The sequence below is a fragment of the Dromiciops gliroides genome, chromosome 1 (genome assembly GCF_019393635.1).
Source record: "Dromiciops gliroides isolate mDroGli1 chromosome 1, mDroGli1.pri, whole genome shotgun sequence".
Taxonomy (NCBI): Eukaryota; Metazoa; Chordata; class Mammalia; order Microbiotheria; family Microbiotheriidae; genus Dromiciops; species Dromiciops gliroides.
Genome location: NC_057861.1, coordinates 399,219,391 through 399,245,704, shown reverse-complemented (window position 1 = coordinate 399,245,704; position 26,314 = coordinate 399,219,391). Strand labels below are relative to the sequence as shown.

Here is a 26,314-nt window from a genome sequence, read left to right as displayed (position 1 = left end):
CTTTCAGGGAAACCTTAGACTGTTTGTTGGGAGTATCTCAAACTTTCATTTTGTCTGGTTTGAGAGGTTTAATTCGCAGCCTACTAACCAAGCTTGTAAACTGTAATCACAAATGTTATTTCACAACTAGTTCCTTAGATATGAACGGGTTTCTGTTAATCAACCTTCAATGGTATTTCCACTTAGGACAAGACAAGCTGGTATGGGGAAACTGCTACAATCATGACCCTGGCAATGGGAGGCTCATGGGTAATAGGGAGAGGAAAGTGGATGACAGGGGCCTGTGGCTCAGACTAGATGCTTTCATTAAAATTTCTTCTGTCGAGGGCTTAAAGTGATTATGGGCAGGAGGGAAGAGAGAAAGAAATATACTTCTTGGACTGTGAAAACCCCCCTACAAATCCTTACCCATACAGATGTCCTTTATATCTATTTGTAGTGACTCAACAACAACCTCAGACACAGTTCAAACAAAGACTGAGTGTGTTTGTATTGTGGCAGTCACTGGGCTGACTATGGGCAGGAAGATTTCTATTAGAATAAACTACAGTTTGTATGGGAAGACAAGTTACAGGCATCATAAAATTATGTAGTTCAGCCTTGTCCAGGTTAAGAAGTTGTTATGTCTCATGTATAAATTTTTCAGTGCCAAAGGTCTTTGGTGTCCAGACCCCTGGGGCCACCCCTTTCCTAGCTAAAGTCCTTCTTTCCTCTTGAGAGAAGCCTATTTATTCTTTCTTCATTCTTCTAGACTTTAACATACTGGTACCCCATGCCACCTGCCCAGTTCCATGTCAATAACAGAGAACTCTCTCTCAACTCTCCTAAAAAATGAAGAAATGAGGTTACTTCTCTATGTTTTATTAGGTCCAATCCAATTTGGTTCCAGTCTGTAATTTACATAGACCCCAATAGCCTGATAACCCTACTCTGCTATTCCTCATCCATAGAAGTCCCCTTCACTTCCTCCATATTCTTTTACTTCCCCAAACTTGCTTTCTATGTTTTTCTCTGTCCACTTCAATCAATTCAATTAAACATAGAGTTAATAAGCACAAAACACTGTGTTAGGTGGCTAGAAATATAAAGATAAGAAATAATTCAACCTCTACCCTCCAAGAGCTTACACTCAAGGATGAGGCATAAAACATGAACACAAATCAGTATGATGCAACATGGAATGATATCATATAAAGGTTTACAGTAGAATATTATATACATTGTAAGATCCAATTCTTCAAGAAAACCTGAAGTCATAATCTGAAGGATATAAAAATAAGCTAAGAACAGATGATTTTAATAAGATCAAGTTTCTCATGTTATCCTCCTAATCATAAATCCCTAGAAAGTGGAATTTCTGTGGAACGAGGTTCAGGTTAAAGTATCAGAAGATAGAAAAATCTAAGCTTATTATAAAGGAGAAAGGAAGCATGTGGGTGACTTGGAGGAATTTAGATTAGTGAAGTAGGTAAGAGGTTGAATTTGCAGAAGAGAAATTTGGTGAAATTTGGAAGAAGTTAAGAAAAATGCGACAGAGAACAATGTCCATAATAATCAGTTACTGGTACAGAATCTACATCACAGTTGAAAGGGGAATGGGACCAAGGATAATTAAGACAAAAGGTCCAAGGAGTGATGAGGAAACTCAAGGAGGATTAGGAAGTAGAAGCTGAAAAGGATACTCAAGAAGGAGAAGAAGTTAGTTTGCAAGACAAATGAAAGTAGATGACACTGCTGGGCCATTATTAGTTATATTCGAAATATCATGGAAAACAGGAGAGGTACCACAAAAATGGAGAAAGGCAAATATTAACTTAATTTTTTAAAAGGCAAGAGAACATTTTTCAAACTGCAAGCCAGTTTGACTTTGATTCCCATGAAAACTCTAGAACAGATCATTAAATAAATAGTTTTCAAACATCTAGGAAGGAAGGGCATCTTTGTGATTACAAAATACTATTGTGGATTCATCAAAAGAACATATCATGCCAGATTAACTTCATTGCTTTTCTTGAACAAGAGGACTAAAAAAGTAGATGAGAAGATATCAGTGTACCTCTTTCAGATTTTAGACACTCTAAAAACAAAAAAAGAAAGAGAAACTAAGAACCTGAAAGAATTTCAGAAAATTAAGTTATGCTAGGTCTCTGTAGATTACTGAATAGGAATAGAAAGGAATATACATATTACTCAGTTGTGCAGGGAACTATTAAAAATTGGCCACGTTTTTGGGCATAATTCTTTGCAAGCAAAGGCAGAAAAGAAGAAATATTAAGCACACCATTTATTAAACACAATGTAATAAAAAGTATATATAGCAAAAGTCATATTTGATAAAGTCATTGAAGAACAGACTAAAAATATATTAGAAAAGACTTATGGTGGAAAATGTTCTCCACACTCAGAAAAAGAACCATGGAGTCTGAATGCAGACTGAAGCATAGTATTTTCACTTTTGTTGTTGCTTTTTTGTTATTGTTCCTGTTTATTCTTTCTTGAATTTTTTTCCTTTTGTTTTGATTAATGTGGAAATATGTTTAACATGATAGTAATGTATAATTTGTATCAAATTGTTTGCTGGCCTTGGGAAGAGGGTGGGAGAAAAATTTGGAACTCAAAAAATATCTTTACATGTAATTGAAAAAATTAAAAATAAAACAAAAACAAAAAATATATATTAGCAACTAAATGACTTAATCTTAAAGAAGTATTGGGTTAAATAATAAATCACAAAAACAATAGATTATTTCATCAAATAAAATGGCAATGAAATAGCATACAAAAATTTGTGGGATGCAAACAAAGCAATCTTGGAAGAAACTTTATATCTCTAAAAACTTTAATCAACAAAAGAAAGAAAGAATAGATCAACAAATCAGGAACACAATTAAAAGCTACTGAACAAATTAAAATTTTCAAACCCAATTAAATGAAAAAAATAGAAGTTCTGGAAATCAAAAACATTAACAATATTTAAAACAAAAAAAGAGTTACAAAATAAATCTAAGAGCTAACTTCACCCTAAAAAAAATTAATAAAATAGATGAGCCACTAGCTAATTTTATTACAAAAAAGAAAGGGAAAAGCCAAATTGTGAATATCAAAAAAATGAACAAAAAGAATTACATTAACAAAATATTTTTAAAACCTTTTAAAAACTTATAAATTCAAATTAATGTAATGACTAATTGCAATATTAGAGTACTACATCAGAGTGCTACAGACCTCCTAACAGAATCTGTAGGGTGAAATCAATGAAAAAATAAGAAGAAAGTGATTCAAGAGTAGAAGACATTGAATTATTGGCTCTATAGGATCAAGACTATTAAAGGAGAGAACTGAAGCCAGAACAGGGATGTTCAATTGAGGGAACAAGTAAGAGATTCATGAACTGTAATGATAGTGAAAGAAGAGGCTCGAGAGGAGTAAGACAGGAAAAAGAGTTAGAGGAACATGAAACTGTCATCAGAGAGGACAACCAGAGTTTAGGATCTTAGAAGTAGAGCAGGGGTGGAGCCAAGATGGAGAAGGAAAAGCTGTGACATCCCCAAGCTCCTGATAAATAATCCAAACACTCCATAAATAATATCATAAGACAACTCCCTGAGTAGCCTAACCCACATAAGAACAGAGTGAGACTATTTTCCAGCCAAAGACAGCAACTGGGATCACCTGATGATCAGGCTGAGAGAGGAGCTCAGTGTGGGACCCAGCCTGGAACAGATTGCACCTCCAGGGCCTCAGAGTCTTCAGGGCCAGCTGCTTCTTCTGACACTTGGCTCACTGACTAGTGAGGGGGTTTGGCCAGAGTGAATTGGCTTTGGCCTCTGCTGGAGTTGGGGCAAAGCACCCTGGTTCTGAATCGAGTGGTGGCAGCCCAGTGCAGGAGGGGCACAGGCACACCAAGCTTCCGACCAGAGGGAATCAGATTTCAATCAGACATCTGCTTCTGGGTTGAGATGAGTAGGTTAAGAAAATAGCAGACAATAGACAGCTTCTTTGAGGGCAAGACAGACCAGAATACACCATCAGAAGAAGATAATAACAAAGTCAAAGCTCCAACATCCAAAACTTCCAAGAAAAATATGAATTGGTCTCAGGCCATTGAAGCACTCAAAAGGGACTTTGAAGAAAAATAGGAGATATAGAAGGAAGATTTAGAGAGGTGGAGAAAAGAATGGAAAGGGAAATGAGAGTGATGCAGGAGAGTCATGAGAAAAAAGGTCAACAGCTTGAAAAGCCAAATGGAAAAGGAGATACAAAAGCTCTCTGAAGAAAATAATTGCCTAAGAATTAGGATTGAATAAATGGAAGCTAGTAACTTTATGAGAAACCAAGACACAGTAAAGCAAATCCAAATGAATTAAAAATAGAGGGCAATATAAAATATCTCCTTGCAAAAACAGCTCATCTGGAAAATAGATCCAGGAGGGATAATTTGAAAATCATTGGGCTACCTGGAAACCATGACCAAAACAAGAGTTTAGATACCATCTTTCAAGAAATTGTCAGGGAGGGGCAGCTAGGTAGGACAGTGGATAAAGCACTGGCCCTGGATTCAGGAGGACCTGAGTTCAAATCTGGCCTCAGACACTTAACACTTACTAGCTGTGTGACCTGGGGCAAGTCAATTAACCCTTATTTCCCTGCAAAAAAGAAAAAAAGAAATTATCAGGGAAAATTGCCTTGATATTCTAGAAGCAGAAGGTAAAATAGAAATTGAAAGAATCCACTGATCACCTCCTGAAAGAGATCCCAAAAGGAAAACTTCCAGGAATATTACAGCCAAATTCCAGAAATCCCAGGTCAAGGAGAAAATATTGTAAGCAGCTAGGGAAAAGGAATTCAAATACTGTGGAGCTACAGTAAGGATAACACAAGATCTAGCAGCATCTACATTAAAGGACCAGAGGGCATGGAATATGATATTCTGGAGGGCAAAGGAACTGGGACTACAGCCAAAAATCACCTACCCAGCAAAACTGAGTGTAATCTTTCAGGGGAAAAATGGGACTTCAATGAAAAAGAGGACTTTTAGGCATGAAAAATGCAAACCAACAACAAAGGAAGAACTGATGGTATCTGAATACAGATTGAAGTATAAGTTTTTTCATTAGCTCCTCTTTCTAACCTAATGTAAAGCTGTTTTGCATAACTGCAGAAATATGACTTATATTGAATTGCTTCATTTCATAAGGAGGGTCAAGGAGAGAGGGAGGAAGAAAATTTAGAACACAAAGTTTTAAAAAAATCAGTGTGAAAAGAAATGATGAGCAGGAGTTCAGAGAAACCTGGAAGGACTTACATGAACTGATGCTGACTGAGAGGAGCAGAACCAGGAGAACACCGTATACAGTAACAGCAACATTGTGTGATGAACAATGGTGATAGACTTGACTCTTTTTAACAGTGCAACAATCCAATCAAAGAACTTCATTATAAAAAATGTTCTCAACATCCAGAAAAAAGAACTGTGGACTATGAATGCAGATTAAACCATACTGTTTCTACTTTTGGGCTGTTTTTTCCCTTCTTTTTTGAAGTTCTTCCCTTGTGCTCTGATTCTTCTTTCACAATATGACTAATGCAGAAATATGTTTAATGTGATGATACATATATAATATATATCATATTGATTTATGTCTTGGGAAGGAGGGAGAAAAATTTGGAACTAAAAATCCTATGGAAACAAATGTTGAAAACTATCCTTATATGTAACTGGAAAATAATAAAATACTTTTATTAATTAAAAAATAAATAAAGAAAATAGGTAATAAAAGTAATGTATTCCAAAGACAAAAAAGTATAGCAGGTTTGACTAATTATGACAAATATAATTTGATATATGACCAACCCTGAGGTGGGTTGGATATAAGAGTTGAGGAGCAGGACCAGATTAGCACATGCAGAGACCCCAAACATAAAGACATGATGGGAAGAATATTGACTTTGAACATAAGTTTTCAAACTCTATACTTTATTACTTGTCTTCTCTTAAGGAAGTTGCTTAATCTTTTTGGGATTAAGCAATTAACACTTATCTGAAAAAGGATGAACTAGATGACATCTAAAATCCTTTCCAGGTCTAAAATCTACTGACCTTACTTTATCAATTTAACGCTATACCAATCAAACAAAGATATAGTTTATAGAATAGACACTTCCTCATATCCAGTCTGTTGCCAAATCTTGTCAATTCTAACTCCCCAATATCTCTTAAATATAGGTTCCCTTCTCTTCTCTAACACTGCCACCACCCTAATGCAGACCCTCATCACATAATACCTGTACTACTGCGATAGCCATCTGGTTTACCTCCCTGCCTCACTTCAGTCCATCCTTTCATCAGCTATCAAAATAATATTTCTAAAGCACATATCTGACCATGTCACTCCCCTCCCTCTATCCAGTGGCTCCTTATTACCTCCAATGTCAAATGTAAAGTCCTCTAATTGGTTTTTTAAACCCTTTATAATTGGTTCCCTTCCTACTTTTCAAGTATTCTTACCCCTTACAATGACATTGGACTCCTTGATGTTCCTCAAGCACCATAACATCCCATCTCCCAACTTTGCTTTTTACTGACTCTCCTTCCATGCTTGGCATTCTCTCCCTCTTCTTCTCTTCATAAATGCTTATTAACTTGAAATAAAACAATAACAAAAACAGCTGAGATATTAACAGACCTCATATTTTATTATAAAGTAGTAACCATCCAGACTACTAGGGACTGGTTAAAAGTAGAAAAGATCTATGGAATAAACTAGATAAATGAAAATAAAAAATAATTTTAAACAAGCAGTAGCCCAGCCACTGATGACCTCAAGAATAGAAATTACTGACATATAGAATCCCAATATGACTGTAACTGCTAGGAGACTGGAAATGAGTAAGATAGAAAACAGATTTAAAGCAGCATCTAATGCCATATACAATCATAAACTATAAAATAGATATAAGATTTGGTTACTAAAAATCATAGTCTTGGGGCAGCTAGGTGGCGCAGTGGATAGAGCACTGGCCCTGGATTCAGGAGTACCTGAGTTCAAATCTGGCCTCAAAAACTTAACCCTTACTAGCTGTGTGACCCTGGGCAAGTCACTTAACCCCAATTGCCTCACTAAACAAAACAAAATAAAACAAAAAAACCCCAAAAACAAAAAACAAAAATCATAGTCTTAAAAGGTGGAAGGGGAAGCAAAACAGAAAAGTGTACATTTAATAAGTTTGGCTAAGATAATTTTTTATCCATAAAAAGGGCAGAATTGACCATGAGGTAAAATAAACAATATTTACTAAATATAATTTTTACATTTTTACATTAACAAAATCAATACAGCTAGATTAAAAATAGAAGCCATTGAGTAGAGAAAATATTTGCATCAACTATCACTGATAAATGTCTATTAGTCAATAAATATAGAGGATTAAGGCAAATATATAAGACCAAGAGCCATTCCATAGTTGATAAATTTTCAAAAGAAGAATTTTAAACAATAGCCATATGAAAACAGGGTGTCAAGAAGGACTAGTATCTCTGGTGTGAGGGCTGGCTAAGGCTTTTTAGTGCCGATCCTCCACCTTTGGTATCCACCTGGTACTCACCTCTCACTTGTGGCTCTAAGAAGCTGTAGCATGTGTAGCAGCCACACCCTGGTAAAACCATCTTGACAGAAAGACTAAACTGGGTTAAGGGTAACCAACAGAACTCAAACCCATCGGTGAGTTAGGGCATCGTCTACCCCCAAAATGTGAAAATTTCCTCATCAGAATGGGTGGATGAGAACATTTTGTCTCACTGGCCATGAAAGTAGCTGAAGCTGGAGCAGGAACTGTGGAGTGCTCCAAAGATGCCAAAGTCATCCAGTGCATCCCAGGCATGGACAGTTTTCTTGACTTTTGTCTTGAGTGACTCTAAAAGAGAGTGTGAGGCTTATGACTTTCTGAAGTTCTGCTTCACTTAAATCCAATTTATACAGGAGTCAAGATAAATGAAAGACAAACAAGAAAAATACAAATAAAATAAATAAGGTTGTATTTAATACCCAGAAAATTAGCAAAGATGATAAAAATGAAAATTGTTTATAATGAAAAGGCTATGGCAAGACAGGCCTATCAATACAGTGTTGGTAGAGCAATGAATTGTTTCAGAAATATCCAGAAATAAGTGTGGTATAAAAACAAATAGCACTGATAAAACTTATTTACAATAAAATAAAGTTTATGGCCCTATGTCAAGATTTAAAGCTCTATATCATTGTCTCTAACATCCTTAAAGATCTCTCATAATATAATTCCCTAAGGTATAGTTTACTTAGCTTATGCCTAAATCCAGTATTGTTGAGAGAATTGATGAACTGAGAGCCCAAGGTGTTAGGATGCGAATGCTGAGGTCAATAAGTACAAGGAAAAGTAGTAGGGGGAAATATTTCATTTAGGTATACAAGGATTTATAAGTAAGAGATTTTAAGAATAAAAGGTTGAGATTTGCCAGCTATAGCTGCAAAAATATTTAGGTTTGTAAAATAAAAGTAACCCTAAGGTTGGTGTGAGTCTCAAAATATCCCATCTGCATCTTTTCCCCAGGGAAGAGCTGGTGCTAAATGTCAATGAGCATCCTTGGATCCTTTCTCCCAAGGAAATCCAACAGGCTTTGTGGTAAAGGTCAATCATCAAGTAACCAACAATGATTTATTAAGCACCCACATCTCTATTCCAGCCAGTCTGGTCTATTTACCACCTCATAGACTTGCCTTATCATCTCAGGAACTTATTCCTATCCTTGCCTTTGTTAATGATATTCGTCCTACCTGAAACACTTTCTATCCTACTCTCTACTTTTCTAATTCCTAACTAACGTTTAAGGTACAGATGATATACTATTTCTTATGTGAAAACTGCTCATTCTAGCCTCTTTCCTCTTACATTTAACACTGCTTATTCTTTGTATCACTCATTTCGTACCTTGTATACATCATCTCACAACATCCTTTGCTAATATGTCTGTCTCTTGTTTCCCCACCCATACTATTGTGCTCCTTAAAGACAGGGACCTTGTCTTACCTTCTTGGCATCTGCCCTACCACCACAATCCCCAGCCCAAGAGCCTTTGTACATCCTGGTGCTTAAAGCTGATTATTTCCCCATTCTAATGAATAGGGGAATTCTTTCTCCCCTTTCAATCTATATACAGGTTACTTTTAAAAAATAATAATAATAGCTAAAATCTATAATTTGTAAAACACTTTTTGTTTGTTTGTTTTGTGGGGCAATGAGAGTTAAGTGACTTGCCCAAGGTCACACAGCTAGTAAGTGTCAAGTGTCTGAGGCCAGATTTGAACTCAGGTCCTCCTGAATTCATGGCCAGTGCTTTATCCACTGTGCCACCTAGCTGCCCCAAAACACTTTATTTTCAATACTCAAAACAACCTTGGGAGGTAGGTGCTATCATTACTCCCCTTTTACAGTTGAGGAAACTGAAGCAAATGGAAGTTAAGTGACTTAACCACCCGGGGCCATCTCCAGTCTATTTAAATATATATTTAAATACATATACATACATATATATATATAGACATATAGACATATATGTATATGTATATATGTGTGTATGTATATATATATGTGTGTGTGTGTGTGTGTGTATATATATGTATATATATATATATATATATATATATATATATATATATATATATATATATATTGACACTGGATTCACACTGCTCTGGAGGAGAGAGTGAGGTTGGTGGCCTTGCACAGCCCTCCCTCACTTAAATCCTCAAGTCAAGACATAACCCTATGTCATGATCCTCCTTCCAGAAGGAAGGACAAAACAACAGTGTTGACTATTACTGACCATTCCCTTTAAAAAAAAAATGCTCTCAGATCCAGGCTACCCCCCCAAAAAAAGGCTTATGACATCCTGTCCAGTATCCAATGCCTTTTTCCCCTTTAACTTCCCAAATGTGGGCCTTTTGGAAAGATTTCAGATGTTGGCTCTCTGTTCTCTCTACATACTCTCTGGCTTTCACCCCAGGCACTGTACAAAAGTTTCCTAAATTTTTATCTGTAGTCTTTTTGTGTCTAAGCTCTCATCTCATCTTCCTGCTGTATATATCCCCTTCAATGTGCCACCACTACCTCAGAAAACACACTCGTCAGTTCTTTTTTCCCCCCATCGGGGTAATGAGGGTTAAGTGACTTGCCCAAGGTCACACAGCCAGTAAGTGTCAAGTGCCTGAGGCTGGATTTGAACTCAGGTTCTCCGGAATCCAGGGCCGGTGCTTTATCCACACATTCATCAGTTTTACCAACGAACAAAAATGTCTAGTGGCCCTTTTCCACCTTCTCCAGCGCCTTTGATAGTTCCTGCAACCTTAATCTTATACCCAACTGGCCACAAAATGTTATCAATGATTCTTCATTCTGTCTCTTCCATTCAACTTCTCTTTTTAAATATCACTGCCACGACTATCCTTGAGTCCTTATCATTTCACATTTGGCTTACTACAATAACCTCCATATAGTTCTTGCTCCCGGTCCATTTTCTCACTTCCAATCCATGCTGCACAGATACATCTTGCTAAAATACTACTTTAGCTGGCTCTTGAGCTCCAAGGGTAGTGAGAGCAAACGCAAAATGAGAGGCGGGGGTAGAGAGCCGAGGCTGGGGGAGGGGAGGGGGAGTTGTGGTGGTGGGTTTCCTGTGTGAATGTCTACTGGAGGGGGCGGGGCTTGAGTGAAACCAAGGCAACAGAAGGGGCGGAGCAACAGGGGTTTAATTGCGGCCTCTGTAGCTTGGAGACTCAGTGTCTGCGCGTTAGCCTTCAGGAGCGGAGGAGGCTTGGCCGGTAACATCCAGAAGCCAAACCCAAGCCCCACCCGCCCCCGCAACGAAAAAGATGGACTCCAAACTTGAACTCACAGAGGACCAGAAACAAGACATTCGAGAAGTATTTGATCTCTTTGATGCGGATGAAACCGGGACAATGGATGTTAAGGAGCTCGCGGGGGCCATGAGAGCGTTGGGCTTCGAATCACAGAAAGAAGAGATCGATAAAATAATATCTGACATTGAGGAGGACGGAACGGAAAAAATAAATTTCGATGACTTCTTGGCTGTGGTGATTCAAAAAATGGCTGAAACGATACCAAAGAAGAAATTATGAAGGCTTACAGTCTTTTGCATGATGATACCGGAAAAAAAGAAAATCTCCATCAAGAACTTAACAAGGGTGAACAGAGAGCCAAGGGAAAAACCTCACTGATAAGCAACTGCAGGACATGATTGGTGAAGCTGATCGAGATGGAATGGAGAAGTAAACGAACAAGGAGTTCCTGCGGATCATAGGGAAAAAAAACCAACAGTCTCTTTGCTCTTCCCCTTTTGCAGACATATATATATACAAATAGATTTGCTGGTTATTAAGGTTCCTTATGTCTTCATTCTTTGAGGCATCCTACAGTTCAGAGGATGATTTGTCCCTTCCACTAATGTATGTAGATCAAAGTTTCTTAAGCACTGGGTCTTGAACCCACATGTGGTCCAGTAATTGACTGTAGGGGTCGGGAAAAATTTGGCAACAGTAAAAGAGTACATATATCTATTTTATATACCTATATGCCCAGGGTCACATAAAAATTTCTAGGTTGAAAAGGGGTCTCTAGTGGAAAAAAGTTTAAGAAGGCCTGTCTAGATAATTATATTGGCAGACATGATTTAATCATGTTTTCTAAAGAATTCTTAAAAAAAAAAAAACAACTATAGTCCTAGCTAAACACCTTGTTAATGGATTCTCCAATTCAGAGCCCACTAGACTTAAGGATGGGGGCCTGAAACTGCCCTCTCACCACCCTTTTGCTTGGCATCTCATCTTTCATTTATTAATCTTACACCAAACTCCAGAGCAAAATTCAAGTGTTATGACCAGTGAAGTAGAAACAAAGAATGGCTCCTTTAAGGTACTGGTTCCCTGATCACCTTGCTTCCATCTTCTATTCCCCTTGCCATACTCAGGTGTATGATACAACAGGACTATGTAATTGGTTTGCAGGTTCCCCATTCCAGGCCATTTTCCCCCTCCCTCTTCCATTCACTCCCTTTGATTTTCAGTGGCTTAGTTCTTTTCTTTTCTTTTCGTGAAGCAATTGGGGTTAAGTGACTTGCCCAGGGTCACACAGCTAGTAAGTGTTAAGTGTCTGAGGCCAGATTTGAACTTGGGTATTCCTGACTCCAGGGCCAGTGCTCTATCCACTGTGCCACCTAGCTGCCCCGGCTTAGTTCTTTTAAGAAGAAACTAACTTACCAACTTCTTTGCTGTGCCTGAAAACACACTGACATATCTACTGTCTTATGGAGGGCTTGGAATATCCATGGCATCATCTTCTCCGGTCATTTCTGGGGGTAGATGCATCTAGTTCATCCACTTTGTATGCCATCAAATGCTCTTTCCTTTTCTCAGGCAAAGCCACCAAATGAAAAAAACAAAACAAAACAATGTAATATTAGCCTAAGAAAATCAAATAGCAGAGGTTGGCTTAATATTAATATTTTAAAAACATACACAAGAATTTCCTGAGTTTATAAGCTTTAAGAGCTTAGTTGCTTTGAAAATGGAGGTAGATAGGGGCACGTAGATGGTGCATTGGATAAAGCACCGGCCCTGGATTCAGGAGGACCTGAGTTCAAATCTGACCTCAGACACTTGACACTTACTAGCTGTGTGATCCTGGGCAAGTCACTTACCACTCATTGTCCCACAAAAAAAAAAAAATTGAGGTAGATGACAGATTCTGTTTCAAATATTTAGCAAAGCCCTTTTACCTGCTTGGAAGAAAGGAACTGGCTACTATTTTCATTAGAAATCTAATGTAACCATGGCCATTTACTATTGATTTTGTCACAAATTCCTCTTTACTGGTTAGCTCTAAGAACTTTGTTGGTTCTTACTGGTCTGTGACTTTCTCCTTTGATGGATGGGCACTGACCATCAAGTGTCCCACATGGGAAATTTGACACATTGCTTTGTAACTTTCAGGGGTCCATCCTATGTTGATGCTATTTATTTTCTGTGAATAATGTCTTCTTAGATAGATGATTGATAGATAGATACATAGATAAACAGATGAAATAACTGCTTTAGTCATGTTATTCTCTAGTCATTCTATGTCACTCTCCAAACTTCCATGACTATAGGGTCAATTCCAAACTCCCTACTCTTTCTTTCTTTCTTTCTTTCTTTCTTTCTTTCTTTCTTTCTTTCTTTTGCAGGACAATTGGGGTTAAGTGACTTGCCCAGGGTCACACAGCTAGTAAGTGTTAAATGTCTGAGGTTGGATTTGAACTCAGGTCCTCCTGAATCCAGGGCTGGTGCTCTATCCACTGCACCACCTAGCTGCCTCCTCCCTACTCTTTCATAGTAACTCCATGCTGCATTTCCCTAGTGATACACTATTCTCTCTCCACCCCAGACCAGACTCTCTACAATCCTTGCACCATAAGGACAGCTGCTTCTTGGGTGAGCTTAGTGCTCAGATGTGGAATGCTATGCAGTCCAGTAATGCCATCTGATCGGAGATTACTTGTTCTTCTAACATTTTCAGTCTCAATCACAAAATGACTTAAGAATTTAAAGTAGTTACAATTTAAAAAAATAGAATTGACAGTGGTATCCTAAGGTATTCTTCAGGCCCAAATATTTTGGCCAGAAATGTGTATTTGCCAAGGCCTTTTTTTTTTCTTTTACTTGTCTTTTTTACCTACTTATTCACACACCTTAAGCATCAGCATGCCATTTAAATCTAAAATACACTTTTAAAAAATCAAGAATATATGCTGAATTATGATTAATGCTAAAATGAAAACTGGAATGAAAATGAATAATCTACCATTGTAGAGTGTAGAATTAATCTCCCTGCCTTTAATTTCTCCACTCTCTAATCTTCCATACAGCTGCCAAATCTGAGATTCAAGAAGCTTCAGGGGCTCAATATAGCCTCTAGGCTAAAATAAAAATGATTTTACTTATCATTTAAAGTGTTCCATAATCTGACCCCAACCTCTATTTCTAAACTGACTTTGCTTTTCTTCTGGACTTCACCTTGGTCTCCCTCATACACTCTAATATTCTTGCCAAACTAGCCACATTTGATATTTCATCTCCCACCTCTTTGCCTTTGTCCTCCATGCCTGGAATGCTCTCCTCCTTCAGTTCTGCCTCTTGGACCATTTCATAATTTAGTTCTTTCCTGAGCTTGTCTGATGGAAGCAGCTAGGTGTCAAGAGTCAGTTTCATTTTTCTTTGTAATGTCAATGCTTATCACCTCTAGCATATCCCAACTCTTCCTGATTAAAGCACTAATGATAGACAGGTGTGAAGAGTCTGAATCATTTCCAAAACTTAGGTCTCTTTTGTTTCTTAATTCCAACTAATGTTTTTTTTAATAACTTTTGCAAATTCCCTTTGTGCCCACATTTACCCTGAAGTCACTGAGTATCAAGGTATATTTTGAATTCCTTTGAATGATCTTCTCAAGTTTTTATACAGTTTTTCTATTTCTTATTTTTCTCCAATAGATATTGGCAAATAAGCTTAAATTGTCATCCAGGTACCCTCTTTGCTTATGCTTATCTTGAGTACTGCAGGGCAGTATGACCAGAAGTCAGTGTCCCATGAAACCAACTAAGTTATTTTTGAGTTACCTAAAATTCTATAATTCTATGAACTTCTCCATTCACCTCTCTAAGACAAACTGCAATCTATCCTTCTATTCAGTTATCATTTCTTTATGTTCTCTGGTTTCATTTATGTTGAGAATATTAAGGGGATTTAGATACCCCCAGAATTTTGGCAGGTAAGTGGAAGCAGTTTGTCTCAGTGGATAAGAGAGCTGGACCTGGAGTCAAGAAGACTGAGTTCAAATTGGGCCTTGGATACTTATTATCATTGTGACCCTGAGCAAGTCCCTTAATCTCTAGTTGTCTTAACTGCTTCAATGGTAAAATGGAGATAATCATAGATTTTACCTTACAGGGTTGTTGTGAAGATGAAATAAGATATTTGTAATGCACTTAGCACAGTGTCTGGCATATAGTAAGCACTATAGAAATGCTTATTCCCTCCCAATACCATATCAGTATATTGGACATCAGACATGACTACATATGGAAGATTAGAGAGTGGAGAAATTAAAGGCATATGGCCTGGATGAAAAAGAATTTTGATTTTAAAGTTAGGAAACTTTAGTGAGTTCAAAGACTTCCTCAGGCACTTACAAGCTGTATGACCACTGATCGATCAGTCAACTTAACCTCTGTAAAGTTGCTATCTAGCTATACTGTCTAAAAATATCTAATGAGTTGTCTCCAATAAATTAGAAGCTTTAGCAAGAGTTTAGGCTTTTAAATATGTATTAAAAAGAATTACTATCTAATGATCAGAGATAAAGGTAAAAGACCCCATCATCTAACCTGCCATGCTGAGGTCAGGAACAAAAAGGGCCCAATGCTTCCTTTTTCTTCCCAGAAGCCGCCTGTGAAACTGGGAACATCCCATCCACATGCACACACAGCTCCAAGCTAATTGGCTGGTAGCTTTAATAGACAGTACCCACGAACAAACGTCACTTCCTGAGGCCAAGGAACTGACCTTCCAAACCACATGGCTTGCCCTGAGATGCCTTCTCCTCATGGCGGAGCTTTCCTACAGTAACTCTCCAGAAGGTTGTGTCACTCCAATTGTTACACCTGTCAAATCCCCAATAACTTCATCTGTAAAAATGGGGTCATAATTCTGCTGCCCAATTCATGGAGTTGTGTGAGAGAAGTATCTCATAAACCTTGAAGCATAATGCATGGAGATAATTATTAATAATAAGTAATTATTCTTTATTTTTTAGTAGAAAGTATTTATTTTCTCTCCCTCCCTCTTCTTCTTCAATAGAACAGTAAAATAATAATACATTTATTAAAAATATGATTAGTCAAAGAAAACAAATTCTGCCCAGTGGCCATGGTCAAAACTATCTGTCTCATTCTGCATTTTAGATCCATCATCCTTCTGTCAGGAAGTGAGTACAGCATGTTCACCTTCAGTCCCCCAAAACTGTGGTTGGTCATTCCATTAACTAGAGTTCTAAAGTCATTCAAAATTGTATTTCTTTCTAATGTTGTTACTGTATAAAATATTCTGACTCTGCTCACTTTACTCTGTGTGAATACATAAAGATCTCCCTATTTTCTTGTGGAACTGTCCACTTTCTCTTTTCTTATTATGCAATAATATTCCATTGCATTCATATCTCATAATTTGTTGACATTTCCCAATATGTAGATGCTCCTCTAGATTCAGTCTTTGATAATAATAAAAGAGCTATTATAAATTGTATTGCTATATAATAATATTGTTCTTCTTTCTCTGTTCTCTTTTGCAGTATTTGATGAATTTTGAGGCACAGTCTCAAATTGCTTTCCAGAATGGCTAGACTAATTCATAGCTCCACTCACAGTGTATTAATATGCCTGCTTCCCCATAACCCTTCTCTTATTTTCCTCTTTTGTCTTCTTTGCCAATCTGGTGGATATGAAGTAGAGTTTCAGAATTGTGTTAATTTGCATTTATCAACTTCTTGATCATTTGGACCAACAGTTAATTTAGTGTTTGTGGTCAATCTAGAAACTGGGCTATTCAAAACCTTCAACTCTTATATTGCTTTGCCACCATCACTAAAGAAGTGGAAAGGGCCACATATAGACCTGAGAGTCCTTTTGTGGGTTGTTGGGGTTTTTTTTTTTTCAGTTTCATGGTCTTTCATGGTCTAAAAAATAATTACCTTGAAAGCCCAATTTTCTGATGGTAAGCCCTTCCACACTTATGTAAACCAAACCCCTAAGCCCATTAGAATTGGACTTTCTTCTTATTAGTGGAGATCAATGCCCTGTGCCTAGGGGAGGGGGGAGGGGAGAAAGGGAGTAGTAAGGGGATGGAGGACAAGGCACAGTTGGAAAGAGTGTAAGAGAAGAGAGATTCATCCCTTTAGTCTCTTTGGGTTCTTCTGGCTTCCAGCTTCAAGGGAGAAGATGGGCATTCCAACCTCTCTTCAGGTCAGATCACCAAAGAGAAAATAAGACTCTGTGAAGAAACCAACATGTAGGGGCAGCTAGGTGGCTCAGTGGATAGAGCACCGGCCCTGGATTCAGGAGAACCCGAGTTCAAATCCAGCCTCAGACACTTAACACTTACTAGCTGTGTGACCTTGGGCAAGTAACTTAATCCCAATTGCCCTGCTAAAAAAAAAAAGAAAAGAAAAGAAAACAACATGTAGAACTTGGATCATACCCTTATTCCCAATTTACTACACTAGAGACCTTGGGGGATTCCCCCTTGGCTAAGATCTAGGACTCTCTCTCAGTTGAACTGAGTTACCTCACTCCCAAAGGGAGACCTCATTCAATCCAAATCTGGCATATATTCTCAAATGCATATTTTCTCTTATTTCTGTTTTGCTATTCATGAATAAGTGGGTTTCTTTGCTACGTACTGTGTATCCACATTGTGGCACTGGTATCTGGTGGGAAAGGGGTCAAGTCTTGGATATAGAGCTTAGTGCCATTTTTTCCCTATTAATGAACAGAGATTAGGAGTTTAGTTTGAACCTAAAGTTATTTCCCCTACACTAATAATATTTGAGGGGGCAGATATAATTCTAGCACAGTGTTCCCTCTTTCTGGACAAAGTATAGTACCCTGCCTCTGACCCCAACCTCTTGTTTCTTAAAGTCTCTCTTAGAGAAAGGTAGGGGGAGTTGACGCTGGAGATGTTTATTCCTCTTTCCAACACATCAAGACAGTCCTGTGCTATATTTAACTAACTAGACTGGTCCTTGGACAGTAGGCCCAGTTAATTACCATGTCCATCCTGAAGGCCTTGTCAGCTAGGTAGGACCTGTCAGCGCATGTGTTCCACCAGTTTAGCCTTCAAGAAGCCAGGATCACCTCCACACCTTACTTAAGCACAAGATTAGGATTTCTGTGGGGTTAGAAGTTCATTGATGAAGGGGGGGGGGAAGAGCCTTGAGGCAATTATTTAAGAGGAAACTGGGTTTTCTCTCTAATTTCTCAGAGTAATTTGTTTATATTTCTAAACAAGATCAAAGAGGATAATATAGTGCTTTGTAAACCTTAAAGAACTATATAAGGGCTAGCTATTTATTCGTTTTTGTCTTAATTTTATTGGCAGAAAATGAAAGTGAAGTTTCTTTGTATAGAATTCTGGTTCAATTCAATAAGCATTTAAGTACCTACTCTGTCGCATTTACCTGGCCGATGGGTATACAAAAACCAAAATGACATATTCCCTGCCCTCAAGGAGCTTATAGTCTATTGAGGAAAACAACATGTACACAGGCAAGTAAATATAAAATATATAAAAATATAAAGTGATTATAAGGATGAGAAATGGGATTAAACAACTAGGAGATCAGGTCCTAGGTCACCCCAATGCTTCATCCCACCCAGGATTCACAATCTGATAATGCAACCAAGGGACATTTTGAGAGAGACCATGGTATACCATTTGGATGGTGCAACCAAAGAAACACCAGACTTGGGGGAAAGAGACCCAGCCAAGACCTCGCTCTGACAATAGCTCTTTTTGCCTTTTTGAGCCTCAGCTTTTTTGTATGTCCATCTATACCATACAACTTTCCTTAAGGCCTTATAAATTTCAGGCTAGGATGAAAAAAAGAACATTTTTTTTTTTTTTGGTGAATGTTGTCTCCCACAATAGAATGTAAACTCTTAGAGTTTCATTTTTGTCTTTGCATTCTCAGTGCCTGGCATAGACTTAGGAATATAGTAGAATTTTTTTTTTTTTTTGGCGGGGCAATGGGGGTTAAGTGACTTGCCCAGGGTCACACAGCTAGTAAGTGTCAAGTGACTGAGGCTGGATTTGAACTCAGGTACTCCTGAATCCAGGGCCAGTACTTTATCCACTGTGCCACCTAGCTACCCCAATATAGTAGAATCTTAAGAAATGGTTGTTGATTGATCAATTGATTGTTGATCAATTGATTGTTCAGTTATTGAAAATATGAATATACATGGTGGAAAAATCACAGTTCAAAACCAAATCACTAAAATGTTTACTATCTCGTTTTCAATTCCCCCTGGCTGGTAATAAACCCTTTGCTATGTTTGTTTGTTTTTTGATTTTAGAGAGACATTGGGACTGAGTACATGCTGTACTTTCCTGCCTGCCCTTCTCTAACCTGAGGTGGTTTCAGGTATACCTAGAAATGTCACATGGTTTCCTCTAAGCCTTCCTTCCCTTGCACCTAAGCTACTGATTGTGATGGCCTTCTTCTTTTTGGCCCTGCTTTTTTCCCCACACCTATCAATTTATCCCAGACTCAATAGCAAGAATTGTCTTGAAAGTGTCATTCCTTGGTGCACAAGCCTCCACTGCCTAGAAAACTGAAGGTCTGCTGACATCCAAATAAAGATTCCCCACACCCCTGCCCTGCACTGCAGACTTCCTGCGGTGGCCTCCAGCACCCTGGCTCCGGTCCAATAGCTTGCCACCCCCTCTGTGTCTCACCTGAACCACATGCCAGTCTTCCCACCTCCAGCGCCCTTCCCACCTCCTTTCTACCAAACCAAAGTCCCTCCCCTTCTTCAAAATTCTGTTTAACTCACTCTTCCAAGTCTTTCCAGAATAGCTCCAACTGTCTAAGGCATAGAAAGATGAAGGGTGTGGCCAGTGAGAATTTAATATAGCCTAGGTCCTCAGGCAAGCTAGTTAAGCATGTCAGTGTTAAGTAAGAGAGGATATGTGGTGTACCAGAAAAAGCACACCAGGGTGGGAATCCTGGATCAACCACCACCACCCTCTGCTACTACTGCCGGTTTGCATTTATAGAACACTTTAAGGTTTGCAAAACACTGTATGTATCTCATGTCATTTGATCCTCATAACAACCCCGGGAGGTAGGTGCTATTATTATGAGGCTGAGAGACATTAAGTGACATGCTCAGGGTCACAGAGCCTTTACTAGGCTTACTGCCTCTGATTGTTGTTGGTCAGTCATTTTCAGTCACCTTAAACTTTTTGGGATCCCTTTTGGGGTTTAGCTTGGGGGTTATCGTGGATCAGTTTGCCATTTCCTTCTCCAGCTCATTTTCCACATGAGGAAACTGAGGCAAACAGGGTTAAATGATTTGCCTGAGGTCACACAGCTAGTGAGTATCCAAGGCCAGATTAAAATCCCAGTCTTCCAGATTCAAAGTCCAGCTCTTTCTCTATTTATAGCATCCCATAGCAGCCTCTAAGTACAATTTACTACCTGAAACCTGGAGCAAGTCACTTAATCTAGGCCTCAGTTTCTTCATTTTTTTTTAAATAAAGGGCTAGGTGGTGCAGTGCATAAAGCACTGGTCCTGATTTCAGTAGGGCTTGAGTTCAAATCCAGCCTCAGACACTTGACACTTACTAGCTATGTGACCCTGGGCAAGTCACAACCCTCATTACCATGCAAAAAATACATTAATAATAATAATAAATAAATAAAGGGCTCTGACCAGATAATCTATTTTGTATCTTTTACATTTTCTAATGATAATCACAGATTGGGATTAAATGGGAATCTGGTTAGAAAGAAGTCGAATGCCCCATCATAGCCCTACTCCGGTGACTTCCATTGCTCCAACCATCCTCCCTATCTTTTAACTTTCCCACTTCCCAGGCTCCTACATGCTTATAAACCCCAGTTAGTCATGCTTTCTTCAGTTTACATCTGCTCCTTCTCTCCAGTTAGACGTATGCTACTTGAGGACAGAATCAGGTATTGTCTCTTTTCCTGCATGTTAGACTCAGGATCAGGATGAAATGCTTTAAAGAACATTGAGACATTTCACACTGCCTTGCTTGAGGTTTCACAAACCTGGAATATGAAGCCATAGTTTTCGCCCAAGCATCCCTCTTCTCTTTCTAATTGTATAGTTCCACAAGCCAAAAGATAGATGATGGGACCCCCCCCCCCAAAGGTGACATATATTGTTATTAGCTGACAGTTGCCTATTAAAGGCAGGTGTAGACCAGCCCTACCAAGCAAAACACAGCACCCTGAGTGCTCCCAATAAGGAGAGGGGAGGGAAAAAACCCATCCTAATCAGAAGGGGAGGACAAGAGCAAACTCTGAGTTCAGCACAGAGGGAACAGGCTGTGACTAACTCACAGGTATATTTAAAAGGCAATAATTGTTTCAGCAGCGAGTCATAGGGAAGCTAACCCAATCGTACAAATCTGCCACAATAATAATAAAAAAAAAGTGCTGTTAATGCATTTCACAACTGCTGAAAGCTGCAGACTAAATTGGTTGGCAAGGCAGAAGGCCATCAGTGCATTCAAAGGAATCTTCTCAGCAATTATCACTAATTAACCACCCCCCTAACAGTTGGGAGCCAGTTGGAGAAGCTTAAGCATGCATGTAAATGAGAGAGGAGGGACTAGCCGGAATGAGGAGGCTGTGTGGCATATTTGTTTTGTTTTGACTTCTTTCCAGACATATTTCAGTTTACATAAATATTTGAAGGTTGGATCAGACAGGATTTATAGCACAATGGCACTAGGAATGCCTTCATTTAAAAAAAAGCACACACAAACCCCCAAAACTTTGATACGGTCTAAATTAGCTTCCAGGAAAGAGAAAAGCAGCATGCAGAGGAAACCTTCATTCAGTTCTTAACCTGGTGCCCTGACCAACACCTCCTACCACTTAATCAATTATGGGTTATGAGGACTTTGAATATTCAAGCACTCCTCCCCCCCCCCACACACATACACAAGCCATTCAGACGGACAGACACCCTCTACCTCTGCATGGAGACAGGAGATGGCCAGATGTCTGAGCTTAGCCCCACATGTTACAGCATGTTTGAAAGTGACCTTTCCTTAACCTAGATTTTTTTGGACTTTGAGGGTTAAAGCTAACATTTGGTATTTGTGCCTTATCCTCTCTTGCTCCCCCCCCCCCAAGTGTTTAGAGAAATAAGAGAGGGCCCCACCCTCTACACTGGGCAAGCTGTTTCCTGTAGAAAGTGCAGTTAATGCCTCACGAAAAAGAACTGTTCAGGAGAATCTCTAAGGGTCTGTTTTCATTACTCTTTTTTCCAAATGGGGTAAAAACATTTATAGTGTTTGTTTTTCGCCAGCATGCAAGTAGACAGAACAACTGCACCATGGGAAACCCAGATGTCTGTGTGCTCCCAAGTCATGTCAGGTTGAATGAACCGCAAATCAGAGATATTCACCCCACCCCCAGCCTCAGTTTCCCCTGAACACAACCCTCCCTCCTCAGATCCCTTTCTCTGTGGAGAATGGCATTGTGGGAAAACTCAGGTCCACATAATCATCCCCTTAACGAAAACACTTTTTTTTTTCTAAATGAAACTTGGTTTTTTTTTTTTTAATAGAGCTGTTCACAGTGAGAATGTAGTCCTCTGTTTCTAAGTGAAGCAGGAAAGGCTTCATGGAGAGATTTTATTGTTTACGTTCAATGAAAGGAAAAGTCTGACTTGAAGTACTCAGATGTAATCTCTCTCTGGGTTTAAAATGGCTCTATTGTACTCAGGATCATTGGTGCTCTTTGGAAAGGTGAATTGAGGTTCTCCCCCAGCCACAGACTAGCCCTGGATAGGATTTATGTATGTGGCACACACCAGACACAGTAGCTTACTAGCAGATGCCCCCCCCCATTCCAGAAAAAGTTTATTTTCTTTGAGGATGCACAGTCTAACAATGTTCTGGTGCCCTGGAAATTTCATAACTTTCCATGTAATTAAGCAGTTGGCATGACCTCTAGCAGCAGCAGGGTAATCACAGAGCCAGCAGAGCAAGGGGTTGTGCAGAAAAACACGTTGATCTGCTTCTGCTCATGCACTGAGAGGCTTGCAATGGGTCCCAAACTCTTTCCCAAAGCAGAAAGGTTTCCAAACCATTTTCCCTGTAAGTTGTGATCCTCCCAACAAACAAATATGATGCAATTCCCTGTAAGTGAAGGGCTGAGAACTACAATTGGCAGGGGTTCCCATCCGGGCTGAAATTCCCCCTCCACCACCCATCATCTAAACTTAAGATCCCTCTAAATTCCCATCAGGTACTTTAAAAAATACCATCACTGCTTTAGGTAGGGGTGGGGGGAAAGTTGTCAAAAAGGGAAATTATGATAAAAGGCAAGGAATAAGCATGACACAAGTACACCAAACATAGTAAAATAACTTGCAAATCAAGACAGAATTCATATGTTTGAGCCAGCCTAATAGATTTGAGATGTTCATTTCTGGGCATCTGAAATATTAACTCAAATTAATTAAATCAATTAACTCAAAAAAGCAAGATCTTTATGGAAGTGGACTTTAGTTTTCCTTTATAAGCAGGGAAGTCTAGAGTGGGGAACAAACAGAAAATCCAAGTCCCACTGAAACCTCAGGTCTTGTGGTAAATTGCCAACTTCCTGTTTCCCCCCTCTCAATAGCGCCATGACACTGTGTGGACTGTAACTCATCTAGTCACAGGTGCTGAGCTTCAGAAGTCATAGCAATGGAAGGAGTCTCATCAGGAAAGGAAAAAGCAGGACTGTTAAGTGTGTTTTGTCAGCCCCCAATAGGCCAGGTGTCTTCCCACTCTGCTAGTTTACGGATTCTATGATCCATTACAATTAATGGGCATTCATTTTAAGCCCCATTTTATTTTGAGGATCATGGCTCCAATCTACTAAAAACCTTAACTGTAATTGTTTTAAGGGTTTAGTTTTCTCCTACATATCAATCCTAGTGTTATCTAACTGACCAAAAGAGAAGGGATTAAATGAAAGGCAGTCTGACTGGGAATCTGATTTCACATGCTCTGAAAGATGGCTATGTGCAAAGCAGCTGGCATGCTGAAACTTAACGAGACTGAAAAGACAACTGTCCAATTCAGTTCAAAAGCCACCAAGAGGGCAGCAGTTGGACCTATGTGAGTCTAATTGCATTCAGTTTTTTTTTTCCTGGAAATTATTGCTATAATTTCATCAAAAGCAGCAGCTGCAAACCTAATATTAATCTTCAAATCTTAATAGGAACTGCCTGTGCTTTAACAGATTCCAGAAATCATCCATACCTATTCTGATATACATCTTCAATTCCTCCATCTCCCTTGGTTACTTCTCATATGTGTTCAAGCTACCCCAATCCTAATGGCCTTTCTACCACCACCCAGTTCCTGCCCCATCTTACTCTCTGCCTCTTCTTTATGGACAAACCGCTTGGGAGAAAAAACCAAAACAAACCAAAACAACCACAAACAACTTCTATACCCAATGTTTCCACTTCTTTACCTTTTACATTTGAGGTTTTCATTTTTACCCCTTCAGTGAAGGCTTTCATTCATCATTGTACTTAAACTTCTCTCTCAAAGGTCACCCCCAATAACCTGCTAATCACTGAATCCAATGGCTCATTCATCCTCATTGATGTGAACTACTCCCTCCTTCTTGATAATCTCTCCTCAGGGCAGCTAGGTGGTGCAGTGGATAGAGCACTGGCCCTAGATTCAGGAGGACCTGAGTTCAAATCCAGCCTCAGACACTCGACACTTGCTAGCTGTATGACCCTGGGCAAGTTACTTAACCCCAATTGCCTCACAAAAAAAAAAAAAAAAAGATAATCTCTCCTCCTTGACTTCAGGAACTGCATATTCCCTGTACTCTTCTCCTTTTCTAATCTCTTTTCTTCTTTTCCTTTTCTTTTCTACTTATCCCCTAGCTAACTCCATAAGGGTCTGTCCTTGGCCATCTTCTCTATCTGTATGTACCCTTTCTTTTTGCAATCTCATTTATTCCCACAGCTCTAATTAGCATCTCTGTGTAGGTGATTTTCAGAAGTATATGATTAACCCTACTTTCTAGCTCTAGTCCCAACCTCTCTTAATTCCAGTGTATTCTTTCTATTTATTATTTCCTATTTATCCTGCATATAGCTTGTTCTCTATATATTTCTTCGCATATTGTCTCTCCCATTAGATTGTAAACTCCTTGAGGACAGAGATTGGGGGGATTTTTACCTCTTTTTGTATCCTTAGCACAGTGTCTGGAACAGAGTAGGTGCCTAATAAATGTTTTTTTGATTGATTGGTTGAACTCTCTAATTGCCTATAAGATGTTTGTGCCTGGATAGACCTCTAGTAACTCATAGTCAAAATATCCAAGACTAAGTTTATTATCTTATGGAAAAAAACCCAACAAAATAAAACAACAACAAAAACCAACTCTACCTCCTTCTGATTCCATCTTCTCTCAGGGGCACCACCTTTTATCCAGTTTTCTGTATTCAAATTCTTAGTGTTATCTTGGATTCATCTTCATTCTCCCTAACCTATGACCATAATAACCAATGAGTTATTAAGTTCTACTGATTCTGTTCTTTTTTCTTGTATCCCCAATGCCTAAACTAGGACTTTGAATGTATCAGAAACCTAATCAATGTTTGTTGAATTGAATTCTCCCTCCACAATATGTCTCCCATTCCCCTCTCTCTTTTCCCGCTGCTACCACCCTAGTTCAGTCCCTTAGTATGACCAACTTGGGCTACTGCAGTAACTTTCCAATAAGTCTTTCCCCTTTTAGTCATTCACCTGCTTTGATTCCTTTACTCTATCCCTCTGCTGCCTGAGTAATCTGCTTTAGGCATTGATTTAATCATGCTGCTGATCTATTCAAAGTTTTTCAGTAGTTCCCTATCATTTACCTGAGTAAATAAAGTTCTCAATTCTTTGCCTGGCATTCAAAGTCCTCCACCGTATGGAGGTCACCCTACCTTTCTAGCTTCATCACATACTCCTCCATATTCTCTGTTTTAGTTCTTAACTTTCTTTTTGTCATGGACCCCTTTTGCAGTGTGGCGCCTTCTCATAATATTGTTTTTAAATGCATAAAATAAAATATGTAAGATCACAAAGGAAGCCAATTATATTGGAATAAAATTAATTTTTTAATTAAAATTTTTTATTGATATAAATAGATTTTTTTCTTCCTAATTCATTTTGGGGCAAAATCCTTGTCATAAATATAGTCCAGCAAAAAAATTTCCTCATCAACTGAGTCCCCTCCCGCCTTAAAAAGTCTCATCCTGTGCCCTAAGTGTGTCACTTCTCTATCAGGAGGTGGATGGCATGCTTCATTACTGGTCCTCTGGAATCATGAGTACTTTCCAAAGGAAACCATGGACACAGGACCCCAAGTTAAGAACCCCTCCTCTACACTCTGCCCATTCACCATC

General features: G+C 38.8%; 1 pseudogene; it reads left to right on the top strand.

Annotated features, from left to right (window-relative positions):
* The window catches only part of LOC122749736, a 47,873-nt pseudogene extending 36,458 nt beyond the window's left edge, over positions 1–11,415 (top strand).
* The last annotated feature ends 14,899 nt before the right edge of the window (positions 11,416–26,314 follow it).